The sequence below is a fragment of the Ochlerotatus camptorhynchus genome, unplaced genomic scaffold (assembly GCF_037179485.1).
Source record: "Ochlerotatus camptorhynchus isolate MF236.1 unplaced genomic scaffold, CSIRO-AGI_Acam_v1.1 ptg000197l, whole genome shotgun sequence".
NCBI classification, from domain to species: Eukaryota; Metazoa; Arthropoda; class Insecta; order Diptera; family Culicidae; genus Ochlerotatus; species Ochlerotatus camptorhynchus.
Window position 1 is genome coordinate 1,103,966 of NW_027040687.1, and position 27,694 is coordinate 1,131,659.

Sequence of the window (27,694 nt, forward strand, 5' to 3'; positions counted from 1 at the left end):
ATAGGTAGCCTCGTATCAAATGGATATAAAATGTCAACAAACAAATGGTTGTGTTTGCAATGCGCAAATACCCGACCGGTTGTCGTCGGTTGGTGGCAATTGGACTGCATCAAAGTTCCCAGTATCAAATGAGCCGGAACAGTCATCATCATGTCGGCTCTGTCAACTGCTTAGCAACGCCGATCCGGGGCTTATTAGCTTGCCAAAGCGTAATCGAACTTCGCAACCGCAAAAGTTGTTCATGTTTGCGGTTTCCCTCTGAATACTAACAGCAAAATATACTACGTGATCCCGGCAAGTGGCCGATATCTTATGTCAATTTGGAATCACGTCGTCGCGTCTTCGCTATCAGCACATGACCATCGCCACCCCAATAGAATTCTCAATGTGCTAATTGATACATTGAAAATGGAGTAACTAACCTAGGTGCACATCCACGGTAGGTATCTCTCTTACTTGTCATTCAAACGGAATCAACTATAGAGCAATCATGAAGATTACGGTGAATTGATAGGCGCTGTCAGTCGCCAGTTCCACACAGTTTTGAATGCCTGCTCGATGAGGGTATTCCTCCACGGAATGACTTAATACCTGATGGACACGCTTGTTTAATTGGCCTTAGTTCGTCAAAAGTGAATAGCTACTGTTCAGAATTAAACCATATTAGTATGGTATTGGCATAGAACTCTAAGACCAGAAGGTCCCGAAGAAACGTGCTCAACTTTTTTGATTCAGCTCTGGTACTATCTTCGGTCCCAAGCTAATCGGTCCCCTCCTCAAAACATAGGAAAATCCATGAACCCTTCATTTTATCTGTCAAACTTTCATAGCATATCAAAACAAACGTAGTGCACTAGCGTGCACAGGAATCTTGTTAAGGAGGGGCAATTTTTTTCTATGGTGCATTTAATCTGGGGATGGGGACCACTCCAAAGTGCGTGGGAGATGTTGCTGTCCACCCACCACTGTTTCCCTACTGTTTAATTTAGCTAATTTTATTTATTTTTAGCTCCGGTGGTGGTTCATCATCTTCAATGCAAACTGCTTTCAGACAGCCAATGGAATTTGGCAATTTAATCCCATCCGTCGTGAACCGTCCCAAAGTACCACCAGTCGGGGTGACAGAAAATGATTCCGAGCATGCAACATGTTTTAAAGATGATATAAAGGACAAACCCGAAGCTGTTACTTTTTAACTACGGTAAAAATGACTTGAAATTTTCAGAGAAGATTCTTGACGATTTTTTTTTTTTTTTGTAAGGCCAAGTTTCAAAGGCAAACTAATACCCACTTTTCAAGGGTATTTCAAGGGAATACAAAAGCTGTCTTTAAACTTTGTACAGTTGCGAAAAAGTCCATCCTCAGAATTCCTTGAGGTTTTTTTCGAAATTTTTAGAACTCTGTGAGCTCTTTTGAAATTCTTCGCAGAAGTCCTCTGGAATTATTTTTAGATCTCTTCTTGACTTTTACTCTGAACACCTTGCAACTGAAATTCCCTTGGAGTTTCGGAAGAATTTCCTAAAAAAAAACTATTCCCGGTTAGAGCTAGAAATTATCAGTACTCCCTTGAAATTTTACTAAAAATCCCTTTGGAATTTCACTCAAAATTTTATTTTCTATGTATTCTGCAGGATTCACTAGAAATTATACGCAGAATTTTCTTGGAATACACCCCAGGAATCCTTTGGAACTGTCCTGAGGTTCTGAGGTCTTGAGGTTCTTCTCGGATTTTTTCAAAAATCTCATAAGATCTCTTTTGAAATTCTTCTCAGAAGTTCACTGGAATTATATTTAGAAATCTTCATGATTTTTTCTCAGAACACAATGGAACTGAATGAGCTAAAAATTATTCTCGGCATTTGCTTGAAATTTTGCTTAAAATCCCTTTGGAATTTCACTCAAAATATGATTTTCACGGTATTCTTTTCGAAATAATCTTGGAACTATCTGCAAGATGCACTAAAAATTATCCGCAGAGTTTTCTTTGAATTCTCCCAAGAAATATTTTGGAACTGTCATAAGAATTCAATATCGTTGAGGTTCTTCTCGGAATATTTTTGAACTTTTTTTTTTCAGAACAGCAGGGTGGCCAGTGAATTTTTATTTTGAAATTCCCGGTTTTTCCCGGGTTTAAATAAAATAATTCCCGGTTGTTAATATTAAACAAAAAAACCAAATTAAACACATTTTTAAAAACGTTCTGAAAGGACAAAAACTGTGAATTAAGAAGATTCCCAAGATTCTGGGGCTTTAAAATTTGAGTAGTGTCTGAAACTGGAACTTTTTTTTTTTTAAATTGTGATTGATAACAATATTTGTGATGCAAGATTTGGAGTAAAAATAATTAAAATGTGAGATTTTGAAATTTTTTCAATATTTTAGAGATGAAAAATTAAATAAATATTATACTTATGAGTCGTGGAGTCATAATTGTCACGCTCTGAGACTTGGAAGCATTTTAAGGGTTATAACAAATTACATAACAATCTATAGCATCTAGCGGACAAACCCTGGAATTTTTAGTAAATTTTAAAAGAATTCACAGTGTTGATTTCAAACAAATATTGAGAAAGATTCTCACACAGTTTTCGAAAGAAAAGTTTTGAGCAGATTTCCAGAATTATTCTGACATGAAAACCCTAGTAATTGTTGGATGAATTTGGAAGGATTTCTGTGGAGAAGAATGCAAATTCTAAATTAAATTGTTAGGTAATTTTAGAAGATTTAAAAAGGAGTTGTCAAAAACAACACATTGCGGAAAGTTCCTGATGAGATTTGTATGGATATCGTGAAGAAAATTAGAGATGAATTTTAAGAAGAATTCCAAGAGAATTATGATCAGAGTTCAACAAGAAACAGAGTTCTTAGATTGTGCTGGTAATAATTTAAACCCTAGTGCGAAAGATTCATCAAAGAACTCCAACAAAATTTATTGCAAAAAAATTGCTGAGAATTAGAAAGAAATTCTTCAAAATACTTAAAGGGGTTTCTAAATAAAATTTCGAAATATTTCAGCTGTTTTGAGTAGAGTTAAAAGAAATTATTGAAAATATTTTCAAAGGAATCAAAGTCTCCGGATAGGCTTAAGGGAATTCTAAGAAGCATTTCAATTAAATTCTTAGAAGAGGTTGCAAGGAAATTCCAAAAAGAATTCAACGGCAACTATTAAGCGGAGTGTTTTATGGTTTATTTAAGGAACAATTTCAAGATAATTCAGAGCAAAATTCCAAGGTAATTCTGGAACTCATGTCATGAGAATTTTGAACAACGAAAAATTAACCCCCGGAAAAGAATAATTCAGTTTCGGTTTTTACAAATATGTGTTTCCAAAGTCCAGCATCTTCAATATTTTCTTTTGAGAACCATGCACTTTACATCTGAAATTGAGACGACAAAAATAAATTTACAATATTGCTGAGTGATTAAATTCTAAAAACAATAACACGGGAACCTGAAGAAAATTATACAGCAAATAGAGCAAGACATTCATTTGGTAAAGGATCACTCTGTTTTAATGATTTATTCTGAAATTCTGATGTAAAAATTTGTTCCTATGGTATGGTTAATTAATTTTCCCGGTTCTCTCACCGGATTCCCGGGTTTTTCCCGGTTTTCCCGGTTACTTTTCAAATTCCCGGATATTTCCCGTTTTTCCCGGTTTGCTGGCCACCTAGAAAACACCTTGGAACTGAAATTCCCCTAAAGTTTCAGAAAAATTTCCTCTGTATTCTCCAGAAGTTCTTCTCAAAATGCGCTTGAAGTTATCCTCGGAACTCCCTTGAAATTTTTCTCAACATCCCTTTGGAATTTCATTCGAAATTTGACTCTCTCGGTATTCTTATCTTGGAACTATCTGCAGGATTCACTAGAAATTATTCGCAGATTTCTTATGGACTCATCCCCAGATATCTTTTCTTTTAGAACTGTCGTCATAATTCAATACCCTTGAGGATCTTCTCGGAAGTCAAACTTAAGTTGTCCGTCCATTCACCAAAACTGTGCAGGAATTTATAATTCAGCTGGCCTCCCATGCAGCAGATTGTTGCAAATCTTACACCTGAAATTTTCAAAAACAAACTTGCCCCCATAAAATTGCACACCAGAAAATTTCAATTGATCAGAACGATGCAAATGTTTCACCGTTAATGTTAGCTTCTCCAATCTTCTGATTGGTGCAGATTTCCTTATAGCTTGCTTCTCCTATCATTAGAATGTTGCAGGTTTTCCTCCAAATAAAGTTTGTCCCTATTTTAGAATTTTCATCATAAATTGCCAGTAGAACAGCTTCCCTCAAATCATCAGAATTGTGCAAATTTTACACCAGCAATTATTATTAAAGTTTGTTTCTATATTCAGCGGTGCAGATTTTCCACCCGAAATTTTCAATATTGCTTAATTTTAAATAAAGCTTGTGCCATCATTTATCAGACCAGTGCAAGTTTCCACCAGAAATATTCCGTTCATTTCATTTATCAGAGCAATGCAAATTTTGCACCAAAATTTTTTAATAAAGCATGCTCGTCCATTCATCAGAACGGTGCACCAAAAATTGTCAGTAAAGTTTGTTTCACCATGCACCTTTGTGGTTCAATTTTCAAGCTTTGTCTCGTCATGAACCAGAATGGTGCAAATTTTCCACCATAAATTTTCAATGAAGATTGCATTCATCAGAACGATGCAAATTATGCACCAGAAAAATTAATAAACCTTGCTTCTACATTCACCACAATGTTGCGAACTTTCCATCAGAAATTTTCAGTAAAATGTGCTCCTCCAAATTTATAGCGTGATTCTATTTTTACACCAAAGTTATTCATTTTGATTAGTCCCTCCATGCCACTCCTCGATGATATTTTTGCACCGAAAATATTCAATAAAAAGCTTTTTCTTCGATTTACCATCACGAAGGCGAATTTTTTCAACCTTAAATTTAACCTCTTTTTTTAACCCTCCATGAACCACCCTGAAACAAAAAATTCACAACAGATTTTTTTTGTATGCACCTCTGGGGTGCAAGTTTTTGACCTAATTAAAGTTTGTTATGTCATGCACCTTTTGGTGCAAATTTCAGGCACCATCTCAAAGAAATTGACGCAATAAAAGGATTTCAGTGGTCTTATTTTATAAAATGTATACATTTTACCTTCAATCCAAGATATCAAGAAATCAAGTTATTTTATATTATAATTTTGTAAATGTGAAAATAAAAATCTTATTTATAAAAGGAGGGGCAATTGCCCCACCTTGCCCCACCCTGTGCACGCCAGTGACGTAGTGTAGTACAAGAATTTTGACTAGAATGGGGTACGTTAATCGATTTGCTTGAGACCAATAGGCTAGCCAAGTAGTGAGCCAATTTAAAATCGTTAGTTTCCTCCGGTTGGTATTAGGCCGTTCGCAATGTTGAGTTCAAAATTGTTTCGAACTACTCAACAGTTCTAAAATTTAAAACTGTCAAAAATGAAACTGCAACACGATGTGTGCGTGTGCAAAGTTTGTTTGCTTCGGTGATTTTAGCACGAACGGAGAAGGTGATTTTGATTCAAGAACATGTTTCCTGGCGCAAGATGCTTACAACAACGTAATCCAGTGTCAGGTAATGAGTTCAAAGAGATTCCGTATCGAGGTGAATATTTGAGAGACATGATTTAAATTGTTGTACTGTTGAAGATCTTCAGAATTATACTTGATTGTTATGAGAATATGTGGGAGATGTTATTTGAATTGTTGGACAGTATCTTCAGAATAGTACCTGGTCAACCTGAAGTCTTGAAAGAGTATATAGAGTAAGTGGATCTCTGAGCACATGATGGACTTCGGAATCATTTTTGAGCACCCTGGAATCATGGGAGAACATCTAATAAACGTGATTTGAATTTTGGGATAGTTAAAAATCTTTACCTTTACGTGATCAACCTGAAGTCTTGGAAAAATATAAATCGGACGTCATGGAGATCTTAGAACACCTTAATCTATGGAATAATATCTGAGCAGTATGGACTCACACAATTCTGTAGGGGAAATGGATGTAATGTCGGCCGAAATGCCCATCAGTACCGTCCCAATGACGCGTTCATCTAGATAAAATTTAAAGCGATGGGCCAATCTTAGATCCATAGGCCAACATTAGAGCCTGTTATATCCAGAATGTGGCCCTACGTTGTGTTTTGTGGTGATCAGCAAATTTAGATATTGGACATCTCAGGGCATCAGAATAAACACATTTTACACCTTGAATTGGTAGGATAGAGAACTACTTCGGCCTAATCGCCCATTTTGGGACCATCGAGCAGAAAACTTCAAATAAATCCATGATTTCAGAGTTAACAAGTCAATTATGCATTTGGTACGATACTTTAGTTAATAAGCTACGGAACGAAGTCAATGAGAACGCGTGATATGAAGGTTTGCACCAATTATTCCCAAAAATAAAAGAAGCGCTCCGACCGAATCATTTCTTATCATCATCCGATAGGCCGAAGTGAATTCATTGACGTTTCAATGGCGTTTCAATGCGTTAGGCCGAGTTTAGAATCCGTAGGCCGAGTTTGGCGTCAAGAAGCAGTGTTAGTCTTTTGACAATATCTCAACGATTGGTTTCTCTTTATCAAATCTTATGGTACGTACGGAAAGTGTTACTGTTATGGTTGGGTACCTAGGGGGTTACCAGGACAACACCTCGGCGGACTTGGCTAAGCAATGGCCTACCAATGAGGGTGGGTCATTCAAGGACCTCTTTTGATGGCTAGCTCGATCTGGAGGTCAATTCTTAGCCTCAAGGTCGCTGGAGTGATTTACCGGGCTAATCAGGACTCGACCTCACCCGAGGTGACAATTGTCACTTCACTAGTGACAGTGAGTCACCTCACCTCACACGCCGCGCAGAATAGGCCTAAGTGTGATTGAATGGAAAAAGCTACTGAATTACACTTTAGAAGTTTATTTCCCTACAAATTACATGCTGTTTGTGTGTGTGGCGTGTATAGTGTAGGTTTTCTACAGATACCTGGCCGGCGACTGCTGGATCTTTTGTGTGGTGATGCTGCACGTGGTGGTGGTTGATACGGCGGTGGTGATGCTGTGGATTTGGCGGTGGTGGATTTGGCGTTGTTAACGCCCGTCGTGACGGCGATTACGGCGGTGACACTTGGCGTGGTTACACCGGATGATGATGACGGTGGTTGAGTAAGGCCGTTTGGTGGCGCCAGTAGGTATGCCAAGTCACAATGGTGGACGGTGGAGAGGTGGCTTCTTCGGTGGGAGGTTATGTCCCGGCACCTTACACGAGGTACTGGCGGGTCTCTCTCAGGATTCTGTGACCCTGCGGGAACGATCGGGGTACGAATCCGGTTGGAACTTGTTCAGGGGACTTCGAGCTTCTAACCCCTGGTCGGTGAACTACGACTGGTATGACGGAATGGTTCAAAGTGGTCCTATTCGCGAGAAATTGACGACTAAAGCCATTGTTTACAAATGCAATTACCAGGGTGGCCAGTGAAATTTCATTTTGAAATTCCCGGTTTTTTCCCGGTTTTCCCGGTTCAAATCTTTCAAAAATCCCGGTTGTTAATATTCAACAACAAAACGAAATTGAACGCAATTTTAGGAACGTGCTCAAAGGAATCCAGTATTTTACGATCACTTATGGCCGCCACAATCTGGCCGAGTTTCTGGTAGGGAAAATAAGATTTGAAGTTTGGCTTGTGTCGTTCGACGTGTAAACGATCAAATTTGAATGTTTACACGTCAAACGACACAACCCAAACGTCAAATCATATGTTCCCTACCAAAAACTCAGCCAGATTGTGGCGGCCATGAGCACTCGTAAAATGCTGGATTTACTGAAAGGATAAAACAAAGTGATTTAAGAAGATTCCCAAGATTCTGGAGCTTTAAAATTTGAGTAGTGTCTTAAACTAGAACTTTTTTTTTTAATTTGTGATTAATAGCAAGGTTTGGAATAAAAATAGTTAAAATGTGAGATTTTGAAAATCACAGATTAGAAAAATAAAATAAATATCATATTTATGAGTCGTGGAGTCATAATTGTCACGCTCTGAGACTTGGAAGCATTTTAAGGGTTATAACAAATTACATAACAATCTATAGAATCTAGCGGACAAACCCTGGATTTTTTAGTAAAATTTGAAAGAATTCAAAGTGTTGATTTCAAACAAATATTCAGAAGGATTCAAACACAGTTTTCGACGGAAAAGTTCTGAGCAGATTTCTAGAATTATTCTGACATGAAAACGCTAAAAATTGTTTGATGAATTTAGAAGGATTTCTGTGGAAAAGAATGCAAGTTCTAAATTAAATTGTTAGGTAATTTTAGAAGATTTAAAAAGGAGTTGTGAAAAACAAAACATTAAGGAAAATTCATACGTGATTCTGAGGAGATTTATATGGGTATCGTGAAGAAAATGACAGCTGAATTTTAAACAGAATTATTATCAGATTTCAACAACAAACAGAGTTCTTAGAATGTTCTGGCAATAATGTCAACCCTAGTGCGAAAGATTAATCACAGAACTGCAACAAAATTGATTGCAAAAAATTTGCTGATAATTAGAAAAAGATTCTTTAAAATATTCCAAGGGGTTTCTAAATAAAAATTCGAAAGATTTCTGCTGTTTTGAATAGAGTTAAAAGAAGTTTTTGAAAAGATTTTCAAAAGAATCCAAGTCAAGGGAATTCTAAGAAGGATTTCAATTAAATTCTTAGAAGGGGTTGCAAGGAAATTCCAAAAAGAAGCCAACCGTAATTAATACGCGGAGTGTTTTCTGGTTTATTTCAGAACAATTTCACGATAATTCAGAGCAGAATTCCAAGTTAATTCTGGAATTCGTATCATGAGAATTTTAAACAATGAAAAATTAAAACCCAGGAAAAGAATAATTCAGTTTCGGTTTTTACAAATTTTTGTTTCCAAAGTCCAGCATCTTCAATATTTTCTTTTAAGGACCATGCACTTTACATCAGAAATTGAGAAAACAAAAATCAATTTGCAATATTGCTGAGTGATAAAATTCTAAAAACAATAAGACGGAAAACTGAAGAAAAGTATGCAGCAAATAGAGCAAGACATCCATTTGGTAAGGGATCACTCTGTTTTAATGGTTTATTCTGAAATTCTGGTGTAAAAATTTGTGCCTATGGTATGGTTAATTTATTTTTCCCGGTTTTCTCACAGAATTTCCGGGTTTTTCCCGGTTTTCCCGGTTACTTTTCAAATTCCCGGATATTTCCCGGTTTTCCCGGTTTGCTGGACACCCTGAATTACGTCCTTTTGAAATGTTGGCACTGATACATACAATTGCTTCTCTTAAATACTCTAGTACAATCAAATGTTTTACAAATACATCCTATCATTAGAAAATAACAATGCAACACAATTTTATGAACCATTTACAATACAGCCTACACATACAAATACGAAGCGTGAACAATTTCGCCTGTGTTTTGAAGGGCCTTTTGATTCGCCTGCGCACTAACAGAAAGAGATGATTCGCAAACAATACAAATCTAGATAGAGCTGGAATTAGGGCGTAACAACTTTTGTAAACAATGACATCTCTCGATGATTTCTCGGAAATCATGGCTCTTCCTGGCAAATCGACATAACCATCGAGTTGACGAAGACTTCTCCTACCCGATGGATATGTTGGTTTGTAAAGGCGTGCTCCAGCTCTATCTAGAAATCACAACAGAGCCATTTCCCTGTTTCCATTTTTAAACTCATGTTCAGAATTCAAAATAGATTACATTTCATTTTAACCAAGGTGCTCAAGTAACAAATCAGCCTTAATTGTTATGATATATATCTGAGTGTTTTTACATTGTTCCTGCCTTGGAAATTCAGTACTTTAAACAGGTTTTTTTAAACCTGCATGTCAGTATGACAATTGACATCTTAAAACTAAAAACTAAAACTAAATTTTATCTAAGTATACACTGATAAATTAAACTATTCCCATTTTGCTTGAAATTTAATCAATTTGACATTAAACTCAGTTTAATCATATCGAAAGATTAAAAATTAATGCTCTCTTTCTAAAAACTAAGCATCTGATATTAATCCCAGTTTAATCATGGTTGATTAGATTGAAGATTATCTTTTTTTTTAATAAATGTTAATCATCTTTGATTCTATTTTAATAATGTTTGATTGAATTTTAATCTTTTTTGTTTATATATCAGTATTGAAAAAGAATAATATTTAATAGTGGACCGATTATTTCGAATTTAATCATGCATGACTACTGCCGAAGTAATCATGGCTCGGACTCAATAAGGTGATCCAAGAGATGTTTCGCAGTGCAACTGACAGCTAGAAATCAAGAGTGTGTGAGTGATCTGGTTTTAATGGTGCTGAATGTAAACATAAACAAAGCAGAAATTCAGATGAGAGTGAACTGTCAGTTCTACTGTGATCTGTCAAAAGTTTTTGGTAAACAAAAAAGTCAGCTGGTCGCAACTGTCTCGTGAACAGCCTTATAAGGTGAAGCGGGAATCTGCATACTTTGTAAGCTTTTTTGATTTAATTTATCTTTGAGTGTACAGCCATTCCATAGCAAATTGACATCATAGTGGTTCTCAGAATTTCGTAAAAATTGGTAGTTTTGTTCCTTATCGTAAAAAATTAGACCCGTTTTTTTGTCATTAGGGTGACCAGTTTCATGATAGGGTGGTCAAAAAAAATCGTTTTCTTTTACAATTCATTACTTTTGAACCACTGGGCCGATTTCAAAAATCAAAATATCAAATGAAAGGAAATTAAAAATACTTTTCCAGTTGAAGATTGGATCTCATTCGCCGATAGCTAAACAGTACGGTGAAATGTCGAGTGTAATAGCCGTCACGAATACCATTGCTTTCATATAACCCGAATAATGCTGCCCAGCCAACTCTACCGGAGATGGTCCGCTTCGTGGAAGGCCTCACCGGTGATCATCAGGGTAAAATGAACACGGCGTATAAGAATGCTGAGGAGAGGACGGTATTCATTAAGTACAAGTCCGAGGAAGGCATGAGGGAAACCCTCTCTCGTAACGATGAAAGGCAAACGTTCCATTATTCTAATGGAACACAAGTGGAGGTTTGCATGTCGGCAGCGGGTTATAACATCCAGTACGTACGGGTGTTTGACCTACCGCCGGAGGTATCCGATCGTGATCTTGCTGCTGAACTAATAAAATTTGGGAAGATTAAGCGCTGTGTGCGGGAAAAGTCTTCGTCTTCTTTTTCCTTTATTTAACGTCGGTCTCTGTTCCGCAATCTAGTGCCAATCACCGATGGACATCGATTGCCATCCATTGACGGCAACCAAATTTGCAGGAAGGCAGCTTCCACACGTAGGATGCGTAGGATATCGCACCCATTCACAACAACACACCTGGGCCGGGACCAACGGCTTTACTTCCCTTCCGAAGGAAGACGTGACCAGAGATTTTTATGCCTCAGAAAAATCCCACCGACCTCGGCTGGGATTGAACCCAGACCCATTGGGGTGTAAGGAAGCAGTCACGCTTACCACTACACCACCGGCGCCGGCTTGCGGGAAAAGTATCCACCCGAATATCAACTGGATTTGTTCAGTGGTGTCCGCGGAATTTACATGGATGTGGAGAAAGAAATTCCACCAGCGCTCTACTTCCTTAGCAGAAGAGGAAGTATTTTCTACAGTGGAAATAAATTGAAATGCTTTGCTTGTGGACAAGAGGGACATCAAAAAAAGACTTGCGGAAGGAGGAACGTAAAAATAACAAGAAATACAGGAGCAGGTGTCGAAAAAAAGAAGACGTGAAAAACACATTCGCTGCCGTTCTCGCAGGAACGAGTTCGTCAGACAAAGTCGAGAAGCAGGCAATAGATTTGGAAATATAGATGCTAGAGGAGGAGGAACAAGAAGAAGAAATCGGTACAACACTGGAAGCTGAATTGGATCACGGAAAACAGCAGAACAATCAACAGCAGAAGCAACCTGTATTACATTACCAACCGCAAAAGCAGGAAAAGATTGGAAACTGGACTGAGCACGTTCAACTACATACAAAGCTGCTGAAGCAACAGCAGAAACAAAAGAGTATGCTAATGATAGTTCACCGCCCAGGAAGACCTTACGTCCCAGCTTTTCACGTTTGGGCACCGGATCAGATTAGTTTTAATAATTCAAATGAATTGTAATTAATCATTCTCTTGACTCTTGGCTCCGTAGAGTTTTAATTAACAGTTGAGCCTTACAAATGAATTAAATGGATAAAAAAATAAATACTTTTTAGGAAAAATATAATAATATTTAAAAATTAGATTTTGTATTGAAAAACATTGATTGTATTTGTTTTTTCATGGGTTTCTTGGTTTGTTGGCCTATGGATGTAAGATTGGGCCCATCGCTAAAATCTGCTATTTATCAATTTTATCTAGATGAACGCATCATTGGGACGGCACTAATGAATATTTTTTGGTCGCTATTGAAACATTTAGTCGATTAATGAATTTATGTATACGCCCAAATTAGGGGCATTTTGGCCGACATTACATCCATTTCCCTTATTTGTTACATTTGGCTTGAATGCCCTCAAAGTTAATTTTTGAGCAAATACTTATCCAAGATATTTCACTTGGTTTGACCAGGAAATTAGAAATCCGTTCATAGTGACTATGTGACTACTACTAGGTTTCAAAAAGGAAGCTCTAGGCTTATCTGGAAATATTAAGTTGAGTTTTAGAAGTGTTGGGAAAAACCTTCCATTTTTGTAAATAAGAAGGGAACATTTCTAAACTATTATGCAGTCTGCTGCAAATAACACGAGGACTTCTTCCTTTAGCGAAAATGCCTGTGTCATCAGCGAATAAATATTAGTGGAAACCCTGAGGCAAATCAGGGAGGTGCGAAGTGAAAATGTTATACAATATAGGCACAAGAATGCTACCCTGTGGAGCTCCTGCTCTAACAGGTAGTCGCTCAGATTTTGAATTTTGGTAATTTACCTGCAGAGTTCTGTCAGTTAAATAATTTTGAACTAATTTCAATGTAAAGTGGAAAATTAAACTATTTCAATTTAGCAATCAAACCTTCATGCCAAACACTGTCGAATGCTTTTTCTATGTCTAGAAGAGCAACTCCAGTTGAGCAGCCTTCAGATTGGTTTGAACGGTAACTCTTAAGAGTTGATGAGTAGTTGAATGCCCATGGCGAAATCCAAACTGCTCATCTGCAAAAATTGAGTTCGTATTGATGTGAAGCATCATTCTATTTAAAATTATCTTTTTAAAAAGTTTACTTATTGAAAAAAGCAAACTTATTGGATGGTAGCTAGAAGCTTCAGCTGGATTTTTATCCGGCTTCAAAATTGGAACCGGCGAATTTTGCATTTTTCCATTTATCAGCAAAGTATGCCAAATGGAAACATCTGTTAAATAATTTTACTAAGAAAGACAAGGTACTCTCTGAGAGTTTTTTTGATGAGGATATAGAAAATTCCATCATCATCTGGAGCTTTCATATTTTGAAACTTTTTAGTTATAGACCTTACTTCGTCCAAATCAGTCCCCCAGGAATCATCAAAAATATTCTCCCGAGAGAAAATATTCAGATAATCAAGAGCAACCTTTTTCCAAATTTGTGATCAAAATTTTTCCACTTTCTTTAAGCGCTGGAATAGGCTTTTGCGGTTTTTTTTTTTTCAAAATTATTGTGAATTTCCAAAAGAGTTTGGATTTCGGGTCTAAATTAGAAACATTATTTTCAAAAGTTTTTTTCCTCAGGGCAGAGAATCGCTTTTTAATTTGTTTTTGCAAATCCCGCCAGATGTTCATGGCAGGATCGCGTGTTCTTTGATATTGTCTCCTACGGACATTTTTAAGACGGACCAAGAGCTGAAGATCGTCGTCTTTTATAATTGAATCGAATTTAACCTCGCATTTTGGTACTGCTTCAACTATAGAAGTAGTCAGATATTAAAGAGCATAATTAATTTAATCTTTGGTTTGCAAAGGAATCTTTGGATCAAAGCTATATTCCAGAAATGTTCGATATTGCTCCTAATCAGCTCTATGGTAATTGAACGTAGAGCTGTTAGGATTAGAAATTATTTCTTGGGATATTTCAAAAGTTACTGGAAGGTGATCAGAACCGAAGTCAGCATGGGTAACCAATTGGCTACAAAGTTGACATGAATCAGTTAAGACCAAATCAATAGTTGAGGGATTTCTGGCCGAAGAAAAGCATGTTGGGCTGTTTGGATATTGAATAGTGTAATAACCTGCACAACAACCATTAAACAGAATATTACCATTGGAATTGCTTTGAGAATTATTCCATGAGCGGTGTTTCGCATTAAAATCACCAATTATGAAGAATTTAGACCTATGACAGGTAAGTTTGTGAATGGCAAGTACGCATTGGAATGGCAAATAAGCAGCTATAAACGTTAGTTGTCCAAATTTTGTTTCGACGGAAATTCAAATATAGAAACAATTTGATGTTTGATACGTCTTTGAACAATGATGGCAACGCCTCCACCGGGTTTATCATTTCGATAAATGAAATAATGATGTGTCCCTTTTAACCTTACGGTTAGGTTTAAGAAACGTTTAAGTTATAACGGCGATATGCACGTTGTGAACTCTCAAAAAGTTAAATAGCTCGTCTGCATTATCTTTAAGAGATCGAGAATTCCAATTCCAAATATTTAATGATATAAAATCCATTACCGAATTTTAAAGTCATGACGATATTGTTCGCAAATTTCACTCCAAATTGAATAGCATCAAATGGAGTTAGTTTTCAACATATCAGTAATCATGTCAATGTATGATTTCTGTAAAAAATCCATTTTAGGGGCAGTAATGCTTCCTTAGTCAAAATTATCAAAATGTCCGTTAGAATTGTCAATCGTCAATCAGTGTGGACGTGTTTTTCAGTCGCTCCTAGCCCCGTGCGTTTTCATTCCGTTTTTTTTAACGCCGTGAAATTTGTGGAAATGTGCTGGATGCCCGCGTCAATTCCACGCAACCTGCCTAGGATCATCTGTACCTGTGCCTGATCAGAGGAGCTCAATTCGCAAGAGAGACAAGACAATCAACATTTCGTCATGTGTGTTACCATGCTGTAGCTCCTGCCAAACTATGATCACGGCTAGTTTTGAGTTCAACAGCGCGGCTGGTCAACCAAGTCAACAAAAACACGGAAGTGACTCATCGCTCCACGGTTCATCCAAAAAATGCTGACATTGTTCATGAAGCGATCGACCGGCTGGATGCTCGTCGATATAGAAAAAAAAACAGCTGACGGCAACTGGAAACAGTGGTTCTACTGACAACATTAGTGCTATTGAAAACAACATTACTTCACTATTTGACAAAGTGATGAAAACTTCAAAAGAAAAATTTTCAAATTCTATGCAAACAATGACATTAGGAATTTCCGAAGACCTAAAATATCTTAAGGACGAGCTGAAAAATATCAGCAATATAACTGCTGACCTGTGCTCTACTGTTGCAGTGTGCAACAAAACCCTATACTTAGGGTTAGGTATTGCATTAGAAGAGCTGAAATCGTTATCGGCGGGTATTGGCAACATCGGAACCAAAATTAACTGTGTCACACTTAATACGCCTGACTCTCGATACGAAGTGATATCACCATCACCTGATCCCCTCCCCAGTTTACTGGAAGACTTAAACAATGAGCAAAACGTTGATGACTCAGTCTTTTGGGTACGAGGAGGGCAGACTGGTCAGATTACGACGCGCGCAAATTACGACGGCTAAATCAACAAAAACATGCTGAAAAAGCTGGAAGGCAAAGAAAACAAAATACAGCACGAAATTATTCTAACGCAAGGAACAACATACACAGCAACAGTTTAAATCCTCGTAATCATCGAAACATGAATTCCGACAACGGTTACAGTACCAATCATAGCAACATTTTCGGCCACCGGAGCATCATTCGACATAACGACCAGGATAACATTAACAGCAATAATAAAAACAACAGTTCCTATCAGTTCCACATCAGAAATCATGGCAACCCCCGTTTTCTTCCACCTGATCGAGAGCTTCTTTCAGCAGCAAAACATGTCTTCAACAGACCACCGGTTAATTGTCAACCTACGATGCAGTTTGAAAAAAGAGAAACTATAAACCCGTACCCAGTAAGCGGTCTTCCGAATTCACATGGTATGAAATTCAAAATAAAATAAGCAACTGCAAATATGATAAAATATTTGGAACAGAAACTAGTTGGGTCTGACAGTATTAATATTTAGCGAAGAGGTCTTTGGTAGTACATTTAGCGTGTTTCGATGTGACCGCGATTTATCATTATCAGGTAAAAAATCAGGTGGTGGTGTACATATTACTGTGAATGCTACATTTCAAGCTGAACAAATTGCTAGTGAAAGACAAAAAGAATTTGAAGAATTTCTGTCTACTTTCCTCCACACTTTTCCAAAAAAAAAACCAGCTTATGAAAAGTTTTTCACTACTGCAGAACTGAAAATTCAAAGAGAAGATCCAACAACCAAAATTCATATTTATGGAGATTTTAACCAGAATACTGTTAATTTTATACAGGATAATGGTAATAATTCTCTGCTGTTACCAATTGTAGGTGAAAACGATACTTTGCAATTCATCTTTGATAAAAGCAGCCACTTAGGACTTCATCAACTTAACCATGTTCACAACCAGCTCAATTCCTATTTGGATTATATGTTTACTAATTGTACAGAAGATTTTTGTATTGTATAAGCAGCAGTTCCATTACGGAAGAATGAAAAATTTCATACGGCTATTGAATACTCAGTGTTCACACACTCACATCGGTCACGCCCAAGCGTTTTTTTTTTTTTTTTTTTTTTTTTCCTTTGTTTTGTTTTTTCCGTCGATCTTGTTTTCCGTGCTGAGCACCAATGCTACCGACGTGCCAGGAAGGCAGCTCCCACACCTGGACCCTACCTATCGACCCATCAACTCATGAACCAGGGACCAACGGCTTTACTTCCCATCCGAAGGAAGGCGTGATCAGCGATGTTATGCCTCAGAACATCCCGGCGGCACCGACTGGGATTGAACCCAGGCCTGCTGGGGTGAGAGGTAATCACGCTTACCACTACACCACCGGCGCCGTTACGCCCAAGCGTTGTTGATTTTGTATTAGTTTATTATTTTAAAAATGCAATTGTTTCTGAATTTCACAGCAGACTGAAAAACATAAAATGGCAAAACCCTTTAAAAGATGAAAACGACAGGACAAGGCTGTTGACTTATTTTATACTAACTCATACAATATCATTGAAGTATTCGTTACTAAAAGATTTAGGGTAATAGTGAACAGCAACAAATATCCTGTGTGGTATACACAAGAAATCAGAAATATTAAAAACAGTAAGCAAAAAGCACACAAGTCGTATAAAAAGTTTAAACTTCACAAAATTTAGAAAAATACGTTGAAATTTGCGGAGCACTTGAGGCAGAAATATCGTCAGCATATGAGAATTACAATTCGATTCAATTCAATTCAATATAAAATCTGATCCCAAAACGTTCTTAAACTTCACGAACGAAAAAATGAAGTCATGTACATAATGAGGGTAATAGGATAGTAATGCTCTCGATTTGAACTATTTTTCTTACCTACATGAAGCGGGAAATGACGTATCAGTTAATAATATCACTGTTAAAGCAATTTTTATGACTTTTGAAAGTCTCGATGCCGGCAAAGGACCTGGTCCTGATGAAAAATCTCAATTTTTATTGAAAAAATAGCAACTAATGTTGTTAAACCATTGTTTTGGCTTAAAGGGTGATACGGTCAAAATTTGGTCAAGGGAAAACGCGTGTAAATCGGTGAAATCGTTTATTTAAAAAATGAAATTAAATTTCTTTTTCAAGTTCAATTAGTATAAAATTCAGGAAAAATATTCAGTTAGGCTTCCGCTTTTCCAAATCCGAATTGCCGGGCCTTACGCTTGACCCCTGCCATCAGATTTTGTACAGCCACCTTGTCCACCTTCTTCGCCGCAGAAAGCCAGTTTGCCTTGAACTGCTGCTCGCCCTTAGCAGTTTTTTTGGTCTTCTTTAGGTTCCGCTTGACAATAGCCCAGTATTTCTCAATTGGGCGGAGCTCTGGCGTGTTGGGTTGTTCTTGTCCTTGGGAACCACCTGCACGTTGTTGGCGGCGTACCACTCCATGGCCTTTTTACCGTAATGGCAAGATGCTAAATCCGGCCAAAACAGTACGGAACAACCGTGTTTCTTCAGGAAAGGCAGCAGACGTTTATTCGAACACTCTTTCACGTAAATTTCTTGGTTGACAGTCCCGGAAGCTATGAAAATGCTGCTTTTCAAGCCACAGGTACAGATGGCTTGCCAAACCAGATATTTCTTTGCGAACTTTGACAGTTTCATGTGCTTGAAAACATCTGCTACCTTTCCCCTTCCTTTTGCCGTATAAAACTCCTGTCTCGGAAGCTGCTTGTAGTCGGCTTTGACGTAGGTTTCGTCGTCCATTACCACGCAGTCAAACTTCGTCAGCATCGTCGTGCACAGCCTCCGGGATCGCGCTTTGGCCGTCGTATTTTGTTTATCATCGCGATTTGGAGTCACTACCTTCTTGTAAGTCGATAGTCCGGCTCGTTTTTTGGCTCGATGCACGGTTGTAGACGATACACCCAGCTTATTTGCGGCATCTCGGAGAGAGAGGTTAGGATTTCGCTTGAAACTACCGGCAACTCTCTTTGTCGTCTCAGCGGCTTCCGGTTTTCGATTTCCCCCCGATCCAGACTTCCTGGCTGTCGACAAACGTTCCCCAAACACTTTAATTACATTTGTAACGGTTGATTTGGCAACTTTTAGCGATTTTGCCAACTTTGCGTGCGAGTAGCTCGGATTTTCGCGATGCGCGAGCAAAATTTTGATACGCTGCTCTTCTTGCTTGGACGGCATTTTGACAACTGAAGAGTGAATCCCAAAATCAAAATAGGAGCAACATTCTACACACACACACCTTCAAAATGAGGGGTGTTCAGGTTTTTTAAATGCAAAATTGAAAGAAATACGTCAAGTTGATATTGACCAAATTTTGACCGTATCACCCTTTATGTATCTCTCAAAACAGATGATTTTCCAAAATTTTGGAAGAAATCATTTTTAGGCCCAATATTTAATTTCTTGGTCTCTATACAATACACCTTAAAACTATAGTCAAAAGGTACAACACAATAAACACTTTATCTTCCGCCATCTAAAAAGAACTGGAGCCGCTTCCAGTGGTTTCATTGTATGGCAGTTACGCCAACAGGGGTCAGAGCGCTTCCATTGAAGCAATGGACGCAAAACGTGGTAAGCACTCACACACTCATCACTAAACGGTTGCTTTCCCAAGTCGTCGACACATCGACCGAAAGAACTGCTAATGAAGAACAATGAGGAGAACCACACAATGGTTGCTGCCGAGAAAACAGACGACCGCGTGGCACACATCGAGAGTGGCCTGCTTTTGTCGACAGACGAGTGAACACTCATAATAATGAGAGTGTATAATAATTATTCAGAGCGTATAGATCTAAGAAGAACACTAACTGCTAGGCTTTCATCTCGTTGAGTTTAAAACAATTTTATTTCTTAGATATTTGTATATGTAGTCTACTTTTATTGGCAATTTCAAATAGGTATAGGTAGGTAGCTCCAATTACTCGCTGAACATTGTTAGCAGCGATGGGAGTAGGTGTAGAAGAAGAATTTGTAGCAGCGATGATGTTTGTACCTAAGGGTACGAATGTAGACTTTGTTCCTCGCTGACCGTTGTTAACAGCAGAGGAATTTGTACCTGTTCGGAAACGTGGAGCGTTTCCTAGCTGTCGCTTAGAACGAGATTGTAGGATCGCTTTGTGAATCTTACATTCCCAAAAATTGGAATTGTGGTTTTCACCACAATTGGAACGTTTATATTTTTAGGATCTTCCTTCACAGGACAGTCGACCTTTGCGTGAGAAGAATCTCCACAATTCATGCATTTAGCTGGCATATCGAATTTTTTTGTTCTGTGGCCCCATCCCTGGCAATTACGGCACTGGGTGAGGATTTGGAAATTTTCTTCAGTCTTCCTGAAGTGCTTCCATAAGGCTAGCTTTTTCTAAGGCCTTAAGGTTGTATAGTTCTCTAGACTAGAAGTGAACTAAATATAAATCATTAGAAATCCCGTTGCGTGAATCGACAGGACGGAATTTCATTTTCATTTTGATTACTTGGACTGGCTCAACTCCAAGTAATTAAGTCAATTCATCTTTGATCTGATCCAGGGATTCACCACTGAGCACACCTTTCAAGACAACCTTGAACAGGCGTTCAGTTGTGGTGTCGTAAGCGAAAATTTTGTGCTGCTTCTCAGTAAGATACTGAAGAAGACGTTTGAATCCGTTCAAGGTTTCAGCCAATACACAACATACACCCCTACGGCCAATTTGAAGTTCAAAAGTTCCGTACGAAGAGCTTGGAAATCGGAAGTGGTTATCACAATAGGGGGAATCTTTTCCTTCTTGGCATTTAGCCTGGGAAATTTACTAGAATTTTTCCTGGATTACGGATCATTCTCATCATTCGTGAGCAAATCAAACTGATTGCTCAGAATAATTTCATCCGAAGGGGGATCAGGAGATTGCCCTTTTCTTAGGTGCCATGGCGACAGTGAAAAAATTATCCAAATCGACTATAAGAATCTGAAGGATCGAAGAGGAGTTCTCCAAATCGATATCCAAGCAGGATTACCTCGGGTAGGGTCCAAACAAAGATCGAAGAGGTAGACAATTTACAGGTATATTGAGCACTGAAAAGTGCTGTTTAAATTTGTTGTAGCTTTAGTTAGCAGTAACACTTCCTTCACCAAAAAGCAAGAGAGCACGATGCGGACTGATATAATAAAACTGTTAATTTGCCAATATTTGGCAACGTCGGATCAAGAGCAACCTTTTTTCTGTAGATAATGGTGAAAAATTCGTAAAATCACTTGAAGACTAATCTACATTTACATAATCTAAGTTATAAAACTGTAAATTAATTCAGTAAAAGATGTTCTGTTATTTAACTGCTACACGCAAACCAAAAATCTATTTCAATGAATGTTATTTCCGTTTCCTATCATCCTCTGTTCATGAACATCGCAGCGAATGTTAGAAGTTGACCTTACAGGGGATGTAATGGTTTTTTGTCTTTTTCATTTCGTGTTCTATCTACGCTTTCGACTATACCAGTAAGCTTGTAGAACGACGCAAATTGTAGAACATTGTAGAACGACGCACACACTTGCCTCGAATCTCTCCAGCAGAAAAAGCATACGAAGTCGAGTATGCGAGAAAATGAGCGCTTCATGTTTGCTTTTAGGCTATCCATATTCAGGAGCATGGAGAGAGCAGTGGAGAAAGCACAGGTCTGATAATCGAAGCGTTCTTGGTTCGAGTCCAGTCGGCAATCGGATTTCTATTTTGACGTAGGACTACGTCTTTGATTTCTATATGGGGGTATACTTTGTGAAAACCGAAAATGGAACATGTAACAAATTAAGAAAGATTTTGAACGTTAATAACTCAGCTGCCCCTGGTGCAATTTCAATAATTTTATCACCAATCGATCAGAAATATGGTTACGCATCGATAACAATGCTTCTGAATGTTGATTTTAAACAAGAAACTATTGAAAAACTGGTAAATGTCCAGCATTGTTGAAAAGCGTCGAATTAACTAACAAATCCACCAATTACCTACATATTACCTGCATATGCTGCTTCCCCAGCACAGTCGTCAGAGAGTAGTAAGTAGACGAAACAAGTCGAAGTGGCATTCGCCTCCGATCCTCGGGCGCGTGCGAATAGGGAGGATGGAATTGCGTAATATTTTGCACACTCATCGCCATATTCAGAACCAAACGCAAATTCTCCAAGATAACCACCATCCGTCGTCTGGCTCGCCGTTGCGATGTCTGACGTATCTCTGGTCTGATTTACGAGGTGTGCTGAAGGTGTTCCTGAAAAATGAGGTCCGTGATGCTGTCACCTACACTAAACACGCCAAGCGTAGGTGGCCATGGATGTCCTCTTCAATAAAACGGCCCTTTTCAGGGCCATCAAGCTTACATCAGTAAAGAGTTGGAATAGAATTTATCTGTGCTTGTTTGTCCATATTCAGAACCACAAGCCCCCAACGACCATACAAAATGCTCTCCAGAGTTGTAATCTTGTAACCAAACTTGGAAGCAGGGGTGCAAGTGATTTTGATTGATTGTCTTAATCAACTTTCTCTTTGAAAAAGATTACTACAAATTTGGTAAGCCTACAATTCAAAAAGGAAGAGTTGAGATAATAGGTAATTGATCAATTAAAAGAACTAAATTCTCTTCACATTTATTCCGGCCACTAGCGGTCCTACGTCAAGCTTCCGCTCGTGCCCCTAGGCACAGACCCTTCTACTTTTTTTCGACATAGCTAATTTACCTCACTAATACACTCTACATTTTTCGGTCTCCAATTTTCTTGCATTGGACCGCAGCTAGGTATATCGCATCCTCGGTTCATGCGGTCTCCACTAACATCCTCTGATGATGAATCCCACATAATTGTAAGCGAATCTTACATCCCTCGGTTGGGTGTATGTATCACATAATTTATAAACAATTTGAACCATAGTCGGCAAACACATAACCATTTTCCATAAATGGTTTACCGATGCTTTTATTTTGTTTGTATAATTTTAAGACAACAGCAAAATCACGTTACCTTCCATTTAATTGCACTTACTTAATTTTGGTATCTAGTATTGCAGTCCAATATGCAGTCTTCATCAGTGTCAATCCCACTAAAGGCGTATCCAAATCTTAACCCCTTAAGTACTCATCCCCTAGGTAAATATGCCAAGATCACGTGCAGAATCGGAACCTATCTAACTAATGACCCAAGAATTAATAAAAGTAAAGAAAGAAAATCTGAACAACTCAACTGTTGGATACAAAAAATAATTAAATGGAATTAAATGGAAGATAACCGGTTATTGCTGTTTTTTGCATTCCATTGTATTTAGCGAATCCAAACACATAAAGCAACGAACGATACAGACAAGACAGCTTTGCCCCGAAGAACGCGTTACCCACTGAGTTGCACCCACCGCTAGGTCTCGGTGGGTTTTCAACCAAGCGCTCTGATTTTCTGCGAGTGACTAGTTCTCCGTTGACCCTACTCACTTGCAAAAATTCAGACCGACTGGTTGAAACCCCGCCGAGAAAAAGCGGTGGGTGCAATTCAGTGGGTAACGCGTTCTTCGGGGGAAAGCTGTAGCTTGATCTGAATCGAGAAAAGACATAACAAAAAAATTCCCATTAACACACGTAGATCATCTTCGACTTTACTTCGTGAAGTAGATTGCTAACAATTTGCTCGTTTCTTTCTACCGCCCCGAGTGAGCTGTGTCGCATGGGCTGCTTATCATGAAAATAAAGGAAGAAGATATCATTTGAAGATATTTTTGATTCCTTGATTGTATTTATACAACTTAATTTCATGACTTCATAATGTTAAGGTTTTCACTAAAATTAAAGCTAGACTCTCGGTAAATGACAGGTGAATGTAATTAATAATTGCCACGTGCTCGATATTCCAAACTTTTACTAATATTTATAAAGAATTCTCGGCAATTTATTTGTCGGGCATCGGTGAAATAAACCAAATCTGTATTCGGTAGGATTGTTGGCATACATAAAGCCAGTGTTCACCTTTGCAACTTAGGTCCTTATAAAAAATGCTCACTTCTGGAATCTTTCGAAAATCCATTTCAAACAGAAATCGAATTGAAGGGAAATTCAGCAAAGTGTTTAATGCTATAATTACGATTAACGATAACAATCACACCTGCTGCAAATCAATGTGTCCAATTCCTTCCTTCAAGTGAGCGAACAAAATTACCCTACATAACGACGAACATGCGAATTTCTCGATGGTCCATATCCGGATAGCACGAAGCAGAGCGCGCACTCATAAAATATAACATCAAAAAATCACCCACCTCGCGCGAAAGTGATTCACATATTTTAGCAAATTTTATAACTAGCACCGAATTTTTTTCCTTGTTTTGTTTTCCGTCGATCTTGTTTTTCGACGCCAGGGAGGCAGCTCCCACACCTGGACCCTACCTATCGACCCATCACAACTCATGAACCGGAGACCAACGGCTTTACTTCCCTTCCGAAGGGGATTGAACCCAGGCCTGCTGGGGTGAGAGGTAATCACGCCTACCACTACACCACCGGCGCCGCTAACTAGCACCGAGCTGACTGCTGCTCCGCACCGACGCGCGAATAGGTACCTACATATATATAGGGGAAATGTAGGTAATGTCGGCCTACATGTCCCTAATTTGGGCCCATCGCTAAAAGTCTGCTATTTATCAATTTTATCTAGATGAACGCGTTATTGGGACGTTACTAATGGATATTTGTGGTTGCTATTGAAAACTTAGTTGATTGCTGAATTTATGTATGGGCCCAAATTAGGGACACTTAGGCCGACATTACCTGCATTTCCCCTACCAACCAACTTTTTGGCAAACAAAAGCGTGACCGGCTATTGCGAACGGCTTTCGTCCATCGATGACGTAATAATGTTCCACTCAGTCTCTGTCTGCGTACCCTACCCTATCCCAAATGCCGCCTGTTGCTGTTTCCATGTCTTCTTTAACCATGTCAAGAAATGTAGGATTTATACGATTGGTCACTTTTTGCCGGCTGAAAAATGAAGCAACTGCGAGAGCCGCACGATTTCTTCGAGTGTTTTATGTTACAAAAGTAAACATTTATATACAAACAGAAGGAAGGAAGAGCGTGTGACCGGAGGTGGTGAAATGAATTGGCAAGCTTCCCATACAGCTGCCGCGTTGTTTTACCTCAGCCGACACTTTATTGAGTCGGGCGAGTGCCCCCTCGATTCAAGCTCCACAGGTTTTCAACGACACAGGCCTTGAATTCGATTCCTGGCCATAAGAAGTGCCAAGGGACACGGGGTGTCATTGGCATTGAAAAGTGACATCATCGTGATTACTGTTGTTCAAATATATTGCATAAGATGACGAAGGTACCTACCTTTTTGCTGAATCGAACCGAAATTGGCTCAAACTGCTCGAACTATATCGCCTTCGCTGCACGGACACCCGCACTCGACTAATTCAGATCGTTCGGCACACGTGAGAATCTCCCAATCTTCCCTACGACCACTTATCGCCGGAAGAAACGTCGTCGCACAAAACTATCACACACAGTTATCACCAATCTTCCATCACGGACTGTCACCAATACCTTAATGCTCACAAAGGCGATGGCCACACCACAGGGACAGTCGTCGCTTGATCAATCAGCGCCAAACAATTATCAATAACCGACCGAAGGCAAGGAGGCGACTAATCGCTATCATTATTGCCATTGGATTGATACTGCACTCAACTTCACCCGATCTCACCTGGTCGATTTCACCACGCTATCGCTCTCTAGTTTACTGCCAGCTGATGATGGGCAAACAATCACGCTATATTGGGTTCAATGTCACAGCAGAAGTATCGATATCAAATCACGCGAAACCGTTGTTTGCAATGACGACGACCGCGGCCACGGCCCAGAACTATGCAGTGTGACGACCACTCTTGGTGGGTGCTACGATGAGACTGACTAGCGAAACACAAACCGCCGTCACCGTCGTCGCGTTTTGGGGTGTTCGCTTGCTTGCTGACTTTGGTGAGTGAGTCCGTGACGTGTGTTTGGCAAACTTGGCCTGACTTGAGTTTTGGCGATGCGAAGGAGGACTGCTTTATATCCGCGAACGCGATGTGTATCGATGTGCAATGTGAGGTGGTCTAATGCAGAGAGACGGTAGAGGGTGGGTGCCCGTTCCCGAGTTCGACTACTGCTGAAACGGGAGCAACGGAGCGGAAACTGTTGTTGCTGGTGCTGCCAAAAGTCTGCTCGATGCGAAGACGATGGGTGGCTAGGGTGGTTGTATTATGGTGTTGGAAATGTATTGGCGAATCAAAGCAAGGCCAAAACTGGTCACCCGACACCTAGTTTTAAGATCCGCAATTACAAAAATGATGGTTGTTTATTAATTTATTTGATAAGGCTCAAACGAATTAACTTTACAGAGCCGAGGATTCTTCACTTTATCTTCCACTATCCAAAAAGCCTCCTCCATCAGAACTGGAGCCGCTTCCAGCGGTTTCATTGTATGGCAGTTACGCCAACTGGGGTCAGAGCGCTTCCATTGCAGCAATGGACGCAAAACGTGGTCAGCACTCACACACACATCACTAAACGTTTGCTTTCCAAAGTCAACGACGCATCGACCGAAAGAACTGCTGATTATGAACAATGAGGAGGACCACACAATGGTTGCTGCCGAGAAAACAGACGATCGCGTGGCACACATCGAGAGTGGCCTGCTTTTGTCGACAGCCGAGTGAACACTGATTACAAAAATGATGATGTACTAAAACAATGTTATGCAATTTGACAGATATCAAAACGTCGTTACCATTTTCACCCACTCGCCACCTGTGAGTCAATCGTCACTTTGATTCTTCAATTAAATACATAGGAATTTTAGGATGTTCCAATAATCCTCCAGAATTGTATGAGTAATATTGCGCATTTCCCAACTGTTCAAATAAGCGCATTTGAGCTTATCAAAATGTGTGATGAAAAAATCTTAAGGGTTGTGTCCGAATCACGACCGCATTATTGACTAACAACTACGAGTTGTTTTTTATGTTGCTCAATTCAATATTGGATTTAGCAAGATCCATTCTATAATATAAAAGCCAATTTTTCAAAGATAGGAGCCAACATTGATGAATTTAAGCAAAAGTAAAACTGGCCATGTGACACCTAGTTTTCAGACTTGTAATTACAAAACTGATGATGTACTAAAAAATATTCCATACGATTCGATAGGTAGCAAAACGTCGTTATCATTTTTCACATCATTTCCATGTGCTGGTCGACCGTCACGTAAATTCATCAATTCAGTTCGGCGGAACAGAAAAATCAATGTTCTATGAAAATAAAGGGTGATACGGTCAAAATTTGGTCAAGGGAAAACGCGTGTAAATCGGTGAAATCGTTTATTTAAAAAATCAAATTAAATTTCTTTTGCAACTTCAATTAGTATAAAATTCAGGAAAAATATTCAGTTAGGCTTCCGCTTTTCCAAATCCGAATTGCCGGGCCTTACGCTTGACCCCTGCCATCAGATTTTGTACAGCCACCTTGTCCACCTTCTTCGCCGCAGAAAGCCAGTTTGCCTTGAACTGCTGCTCGCCCTTAGCAGTTTTTTTGGTCTTCTTTAGGTTCCGCTTGACAATAGCCCAGTATTTCTCAATTGGGCGGAGCTCTGGCGTATTGGGAGGGTTCTTGTCCTTGGGAACCACCTGCACGTTATTGGCGGCGTACCACTCCATGGCCTTTTTACCGTAATGGCAAGATGCCAAATCCGGCCAAAACAGTACGGAACAACCGTGTTTCTTCAGGAAAGGCAGCAGACGTTTATTCAAACACTCTTTCACGTAAATTTCTTGGTTGACAGTCCCGGAAGCTATGAAAATGCTGCTTTTCAAGCCACAGGTACAGATGGCTTGCCAAACCAGATATTTCTTTGCGAACT

The 27,694-nt window shown here is 39.0% G+C and overlaps 1 protein-coding gene across 2 annotated transcripts in view; it reads right to left on the minus strand.

Moving 5' to 3' along the window:
- Window positions 1–27,694, minus strand: part of LOC135702779 (uncharacterized) — a 117,449-nt gene that overhangs the window by 19,302 nt on the left and 70,453 nt on the right. The window contains exon 1 of one of the 2 annotated variants that reach the window (XM_065223823.1): window positions 25,129–25,706. The exons of the other annotated variant lie outside the window; for it this stretch is intronic. The gene's annotated coding sequence lies outside the window, so the exon portion shown is untranslated. Of the gene's footprint in view, window positions 1–25,128; window positions 25,707–27,694 lie in introns of those variants that run through there. 2 annotated transcript variants of the gene reach the window in all.